This window comes from Bombina bombina, chromosome 2 (assembly GCF_027579735.1).
Source record: "Bombina bombina isolate aBomBom1 chromosome 2, aBomBom1.pri, whole genome shotgun sequence".
Classification (NCBI taxonomy): domain Eukaryota; kingdom Metazoa; phylum Chordata; class Amphibia; order Anura; family Bombinatoridae; genus Bombina; species Bombina bombina.
In genome coordinates, this window is record NC_069500.1 from 1,278,514,880 (window position 1) to 1,278,523,801 (window position 8,922).

The window sequence follows — 8,922 nt, forward strand, 5'->3', positions numbered from 1 at the left end:
TGCATGCAGGCATAGCTATAGACACCTTTAGCTCACAAGGATTATAAATGTATCATTTGCATATGTTTTATGGGTTCCATTTCTTCATCTATTTAATGTTGTCATTTTTCAGGTTCTTACGATGTTGCTGGTATATATGTGTAATACAGAACATATTGTGTGTAATATCTATTAAAAGATATATATATATGTATTTAACTTCGATACTTATATTGTTAGTTGAACAGTGGTACACTTGTAACTTCATGTAAGGAGTTTCCTTATTTGAGCTCTTAACCAATCAGGGCTATGCACACCCTTTTTAAATGAGTATGCATGTAACTTTTACTCAGCAGTAGTGATTACGGCGATAGCCGAAACGCGTATACTGTATTTCCTTGTTGTACCTCTGTCCCTCCATGGACTGTTTTACTTTTTTGCATCAATAAATGCTAAGTTTTAATTTTACTATCATAGTTGCTGCTTAATTCTTTCTATTTGGTTGGATATACTGAAAACTATGCCCCATAATAGTTGGACACAGACAATATTTGTAATATGTCTATATTTCCATAAATATACTGTCCTGGACTTATAATTTATTTTTATTTTTTGTACAAGTAAAATTAAAGGGATTATATAACTATTTAACCCAACTAGTATTAACCATTTTCAAATCTGATTTAGGTCTGATTCTGTAACTTATTTAACGTTTTAAAAATATATATATAAAAAAGTAGCTCTTGGCAAACGAGTATTGGTTAAAACCTAATGTTGCAGACTATGGGCTCGTTTTCCATTGAGCCGTAATTCGGTTTGTACAAGGTTGCAAACCCATAAATAAATATGCTGTCGGAAGCAATTATGGGCGCGATCAAATATACGGCATAGGTTTCGGCGCAAGCGTGGGAACACGCGCCACCCGTAATTTCACCTCGCACATCGGGGTATTACATATACTGTGCCGTTAGATGCTAAACTGGTGTAAGTAGGACAAACTGGCGATCTTCTGAAATGTGCACAAATACACATTTTAGTCGTCACAAGTAACTTACGCCAGTATTTTTTCCACGGAAAGTCTTAATAAAAAGAAGCTTTATGCAAATTAGGCTAACACTCGTAAAAATGAACCCCGAGTTCATATACTGTTCACATGTAATTACGCTATTCAAAATTCATATATAAACCCATGCGCAGCTGCCATTTTCTTCAGTGTGTTTGGATGGTTCGTTGAGCTACAGTACACTACAGTGGAGTGGAGGATTAGTCAGAGTAGAGAGAGAGACGCAAACAGAGGAGTTAGGTCGCATTGTTGGTTGATTAAGCTTGTACACTTACACATATTTTTACATATTGCACACATTTTGCATACATACATATACAAAGACACCACACCTTTTTTCTAACACCTCACACATTTTATTTGAATTTTACAGTGTGATAGGCTGAGTGTTTGGTTGTGATTGTGTGTGATTGAACTGGGAGTGAGTGTGAGTGTGTGAGTGTGTGTAGTGTGAGGATGGCAGGGAGAGGTAGGGCGGAGGGGAGGAGGGGAGAGGAGTGGCAGGAAGAGGAGTATTGTAGAGGACAGGAGGAGCAGTGGAGTCCCCGTCAGGAAGTAAGTGGAGTGGGGAGAGCTAGAGGGGATGATGGGAGGGGAGATGCCCGAGAGCCCCAGAGACCAGGCACATCTAGGAGAGGGACAGAGGGTGCACATGGGGACAGAAAGGGGGGAGGATGGAGAGGATAGGGAGGAACCCACACCAGGGACATCACAGGGAGCAAAGCAGGTGTCCATGGAGGATGAGAGGTTGAGATGTCCCAACTTCTCATTTGATGAAAATTTTGCCCTAGTCCAGGCCATCATGGACAATTACAGTGCCCTCTTTGGGCAGGAGAAGGGCAAAGGCAGTGCCAAAAGGCGAAAAACAGCATGGTTGGCGGTAGAGGATGCCTTCAACAGTGTGGCCCCGCAGAGGAGGACTGTTGAGGGCCTTAAAAAGCAGTGGAATGGGGCGGAGCTAGCCTAGAAGCTGAGCGGTCGCATTTTCATGCAGTTCCAGTAATTTATATGTTTAAAGTATACTTTGCGATCGCTCTGCATACCAAACCACCAACAAAAGTTATACCCGGGCGATTGGGGAGCCCTTCTGAGTCAGACGAACCCTATGAGAACCCCAGGAGAGGCTATTAGACCTGATATCTTTGGGAGACATCTGCCAGACGGAATCTTGTAGCGGCCATCTTAAGGCAGACATACTACATGAGCATAGTGAAGATGGCAGCAATAACAAGAGCTTTGGAATCCTTCTCAAGGCACATGGACAGGCACTATTGGGATCTAAAAAGGGAGTTTATGACCTTACGCTCTCAAACCCCGGTAGCTCTTGGACAATCTACAGAGGAAAACCCCTACCCAGAGTGCCAGATTAGCACGCAAGAGACATCGCCAGAAGCCCAGCACTCCCTGCTGACTACAACCTCCGCAGATTCTGAGTCTAACAAGGCATTTATAGCGCTCTCAGAAGGGAACCTGCCAAGCATAGTTGTACCCAGGCAACAATCTATTGACAAACTGACACCAACGAAACTAAAGGAGAACCTGACAGGCTCACCTCCACAAAATAACACAAGCGGTGGCGCTGGAACACCCCAGTCTACATTCGGATCTCCCCCCGCTACTTCTATGGAGCCACATTCTACACCCCAAGCAAGGATTCTCGGAACAGAGAATTCTCCTTACCTCACAGCTTATGCAGCAGGCGACCGCAGCAGAGATCTGGTGACGGCGAAGATGAGGGGACCGGTTCAGCGGAGAATGTACTGCACTGACACAAGATGGCTCTGGGCCTGCACATACACATCCTTACTGCTCACATGGCTTACCCCTTTACCTACAATCAGATCAGGAGTGGGGTAAGACGATGCGCTGATTGGCACCTGACAGGTCATCCTAACACTCACTTTGTGGAGACCTCTCACAGAATGACTTTACTCTTTATTTATGCTCTACGGATTAAACTACATAGACTAGGCTGTATGAGCCTGTTATGACGATACTACAGTTTGAAGTATTAGACTTTGCTCTTCATGGCATCTGTAACATGACTTGTTGTGTTCTACATGTAAATTGGTGTTTTAGACATAAAGTGCCCCAAATGTGGTTATCAGACAAGCTAATAGATATACTGGGGTCAATCTGTATATTCTCATCTGAGTATTGAGCTCTGCAGTTTTTTAGGCATAAGCATTGAGAGTATTCCCTACCCTATATTAGGCTACTTTCATTACACCACTATTTGCAAGCCTTAACTAGCTAAAGATCAACCTATGATGTCTCTCCACTATCTTTACTACTGCTGCATATCATAATTTGACACACATTGCTCCTAGAGTGTTTGGATCACATGTGAATATTTTATTTATTGTGGCAGGCTCTCTACTGTTTAGTACTATCTTTTGAATGTTGCAAGATGCCTAGAGACTCCCTCTCAATACCTCTAAAGTCACTTGGGCCCCTCAAACTAACTTTCCTGGTGTATGTTTATGTCTGTGTAACTTACATGTTATATATTTACTATCTGCCTATAATATTTAGCTTTTCTTACAATGCACTGAGGTTCAGTCTCCTCAACTAACGTTTTATGAAGGTGAATCAGCCTTATACTCTAGAAGAATCTACTGTTACAGCGTTAAAATATATAGAGGGACTTATGTTATTAGCCTAATCTAAATGTTCTTTGTGTTTATTTTTTACTATACACTATTTGATCGGTTGTTACCCCATAACCCTAATCTTATATGGCTATTTAGTATTATATAGCACTACATAACCTCCACACATGGAGTTATATAGGACTCTCATCTAGGCAAACTATTAGGTCTCCTATTTAGCCCCCTCCTAGAGAGGATATACCTTAACCCCTACTACTTGCACATAACTTGCAGACTTATTTGCTAAACCTAGTAAAGGAGTAACTGTGACATGGTACATATCATCACTTACATGGGTGCTTCTGATACGGATGTGGGTGGATGAGACAGCTTAGACTACTGCAGCTAGGTTTACACATCCTTAGTTAAAATGAAATTAACCTCCTCTAGAGCATGTTAAATGCTCAGCAGCCTCCTCCTGAAGCTGGCATAATATCCACTACAAGTGTCTTTTACAAATGGGAAATCCTCTCAGTAGTAACACACTCCTTTGTTATGGTTCCTAAGTGTACAGCTATGAAGTGACCAATTATCTATACTTGCATACACTTCTAGGCCTGGCCTGCACTATGGTCAGGGGTTAATATGTTGGCTGCTGTCCATGCGGTACTTAATGACTTAGAAGCTTAATTAAAACGAGATCTAGTTTCTTATGTGTATATACTATTTCTAATTTATCTCTTGTGATATTTAATAGTATGCTATAGCTCTACTTAGTTAGCTGTGTCCAGTCTTTCTTCTCACACTGTTCATGTACTAAATCTAGGACTAATTTGAGCAACCCTCTGTTCGCTCCCTATGTATTTACACTGTATAGAGTATGAACCCTAGATGTACCTGAAGAAGACCAAGGTTTATTTTAGTGTTTCATTATAATTATTATGTCAGTTTCTTATGTTTAAGGTTCTGTGTTAAATGAGATGTTCACTTGTCTAACCCGAAATATGCTTTAGGTCATGTACTTAATGAGACTCCCCCACTCCTAGCCCAAACTTTCCCCAAGTACTGCCCCATTTATAGAACCCATATCTGTGACTTGATAATAAGCCCTCTAATAGCCCCATGCACATTGTTAATTCTGCATTTTGATAGCTCCGCCCCTCACTCACTCCCTTCTACCCCCCTCCTTTTCTAATATTAGCGACTCTTGTCCGCTGAACTCTTTTTCCCCCTTCTTGACCACCTTGGTCTGAGAAACGTCCAAATAAATATTGTCCCACACCTACCTCAATCCTATTAGAATAAATAATATTATAAATTCCCTACATGGTAAGATGTGGGCCACATCGCCTATATATAAATTATAAAAATGAGGTTCTATTATTTTATATACGCACATATATTCCATTACTGACATCTTTGTTTTGCATGGGTATATATAGCAATCTCATATGCCCCCTATCTGTTGTAAATGTCTGCCTTTTCATAAGGGAGTTCTGAATATGAGACATAGATATATTCCCTAAGACTATTTTCCATGTTTCCCTCCAGAGGCATATAGAACTTATACCAAGACTTGTTACTTCTTTGGCTTTTGATTAAGTTTCTGCAATAAGGATGTATCTTTCAGAATTATGTTATCTCTGTTGTTGGATGACTATGTTATGTCACTTTTCTCATAACCTCAATAAAAAATTTAAATAAAAAAAAAGCAAAAAAAAAAAAGCAGTGGAATGACTGCAAAAGGTGGGTGTAATAAAAGATGGGGCAGGAAGCTATGCACCAGAGGGGAACAGGTGGTGGTCCATCCCTGGACATAGACTATAACACCTGGCAGGAGATGATATGCAGGTCCCTGAGTATCACAGCAGTCCGTGGACTTCCAGGGGCTCGTGACTCAGGGGCTGCAACCACAGCACATCATGCTGGTGAGTAACATCCCACACACCAGTATTATATGTATTAGAGATATAACATCCTTTAATATCACACATTCATGTACACAATGAGGAGCATGGTATTTGGCCTACTAATAAAAACATCTACAATTATATTTGACATTAATGCTACTTAACACAATGCAATGAGGTGGAATAGTGCAATACTGACATGTCTCAGAGTAACACAGGCCACAAGCCACATGTAGAGTTTTCAGTAAATGGACACTATAGCATCACAATACTTTTAACTTAAGAAAGCAGGTTCTGTGCCTACATCAGGCTAAAGTAAATTGTGTGACCATAGTGTCACTTAAAGAACACATTTTTTCCATCATTGACATGTACACATAACTATTGTATGAAACACATACCTGTATACTGCACATATTAAAATCCCTCATAGCACAAATCACAATGTGCACATGCATGTTATAGAGTTTGACAAGATAATCAGTATAGGCCATAGCATGTATCAATGTACATTGTATGCCCACATGGACATATATATGAGTGTACTAATCCCTCTCATCATTTGACTCCTCCACAGAACCTCCTGTCACAAGGATACAAACAGGCATGCCGCCACCACCACCACCACCACCACCACCAGTCACAGGCATGCAGCCACCACCACCACCACCAGTCTTCAGGCAACCACATGAACAGTATGCTCCCAGAGGAATATTCTTCTTTTGGCTTTGAGGGGGAGCCAAGACAACCACAAAGGGTCCATGTATTAACCCCCCCCCCCCCCAACACAATCTCAGGGCAGTCATTGCTTTTAACCACAGACTATGTCACAAGAAGTGCCAACTGGACAGGCTGAGTGCTGCAGAGGGACATGGCAGCATCATTAAGTGGAAGTGTTCAAAACCAGTCACAGATGATGCGAATTCTGTCTGATATGCAGATGCAGATGGACAATAGATGGCAAGAACAAAATCAACTCTTGGGTGTGTTGGTTGAGCACTTTACACACCAGCAGGACACTGCCTCCAGCCTATCATCTGTGGCCAGCACACCAGCAGAAACATCAGAATCTTCTCAAACCAGGAGAACAAGGCAATCCATTACAGTCACCTCAGCTCCCTCATCCAAGAAGCCTAAAAAGAAATAAATATTATTATAGTTCACCATAAATCTTGTCCTCTGTTATTTACCATATAATTGTCATCCACATTCATGTGAGGTGTGTTTTAGTACACTAATATTGTTAAAACATATAATAAGATCTTTGTGGAAATGGCCAAAAGAAGGTAATATTATCATGTTTATGACATATTCATGTTCCATAAACCACATCTCATAGTTGTGTATGAAGGGTACATATAGTAATATTCACTTCTAAGATGCAAATCAAGGTTTCTCACATCCAATATAAATTGCCACATGGGTATATATATAAAAATAATAATGTATTTACAGAAGGTGTGAACATAAGGTATAAACAGCCATTTTCATTCTTCTTAATGATAGTCAATAAATCATAGTGACCTAAACATGAATTAAACAAATGAGATATTTTCAGTAATTAGGGTGGTTAAGGGAAGGGGGGTGGGATGTAGTAGTTTCACTTACATGCAGGGACAGCAGCATCAGGAGCAGGGACCACAGCAGAAGAATCAGGGACGGCTACTGCACCATGACCAGGGACCTCAGCAGCAACTAGAGCATCAGCGGGTATATCATGAACAACAGGGGCTTGTAGGGCTTCCAGCACCCCTTGTGCCCCACAATGCTGTCTATCTATGTAAAGCAGGGGAAACATGGTGGCTAATGAGGGTGTGCATTGGCAGGTGTTTTAAGGCTTGTGGGTGAGAGGTTGTGATTGGTTTGACACACTTGCAGGGGCAGGAATAATAAATGCTTAGAAGAGGTTTAACTGTTTGAGATTTGCGGCTGATATGTATGTGATTATGCATGCGTTTGGTAGGCCTTCAGGGAGTTACGTTGCTTTTTTAGTCAGTGCAAGGGTTGCTGTGCCTGCAATATGTGGCGAGATGAGAATGAAGTAGATTTTCTGAATTCTGCACGCGTAAGTCCTTACGCTGTATATTGGATACCAAATTGCGCGTCTGTTATATGTTAGTCTATGGGTAAAAAAAATACGTCTGAAGGGTAAAATATACACGCGTAACTTGTATGCTTCACCGTATACGTAAAATCTGGTGGCGGCGGATTTTGCTGGTGACGCTGCATATGTAATGGAGGCCTATGTATATAGACTGCTTCTGATGTTGCGCTATACCACAATATTGGCGGCCAGACCCGTCCCATAGAAAGTACTTAAAGCTGTTAAGCTCTAATTTACTCCCGGTTTCCAATGAAAGGACAAAGAGTTTATACACTGTAGGAGGCTGTTGATACATTGAAAGAAATAACACCCAGCTCAACTAGGTGTAAACGAAGAAAAATGTACTTTTTGATACATAGTTCTCCTAGTTCTTCCTAGTTGTAATATTTATTGTTTTCCCATGTATAGGAATAGTTGAACTTACGTTCTTAAGGAAATATTAATATGTATTTACATATAAGAATATAGGCACGCACATATCTACAAAATTCAAACTTGACCTAAGACTAGGGCAGTAATACATATTGCATATATTAAAGGTATACTAACCCCACAGTTTTTCTTTCATGATTCAGATAGAGCATGCAATTTTAAGCAACTTTCTAATTTACTCCTATCATCAATTTAACTTCATTCTCATGATATCTTTATTTGAAAAAGCAGAAATGTAAGCTTAAGAGCTGGCACATTTTTGGTTCAGTACCTGGGTAGCGCTTACTGATTGATGGCTAAATGTAGCAAACCAATCAGCAAGCTCTACCCAGGTGCTGAACCAAAAATGGGCTGACTGCGAATATGTAAGTATAATAAAAAGTAGTATTTGCTTATAGTTAAAAAATATGTATTATAAATAAGTGTATCTTTGTTTTAGTTTCTCGTTAGAGTTGACCACAGGTAAGGGGTGCAGACATTAAATGTAAATTTTATAGTGTAAGGTCGGGTAACCATAGCAACTAACTTGTTAGGGTGTGATTTTCAAGAAATCCAACATCAAATGGAATCGTTAACACCAACAAAAAGGAGCAACTGCACGCACTACGCAAAATATTTAAATGGAAACCTGGTACTAAAATGGAGCAGTAATCTACTTTTAGCTCTCAGCATCTTCGGTAGCTTACGGCTCCATTTTTATACTGCTCAATGGAAACAACATATAACTTAAAGGGACATTAAATGCTAAATACATTTCATGCACCTTCCTCTAATAATGGGTGCTGCCATTTTGAAACCTAGGTTACACTGTATCTGAAGAAGCGTCGCTGCACATGTGCAAAC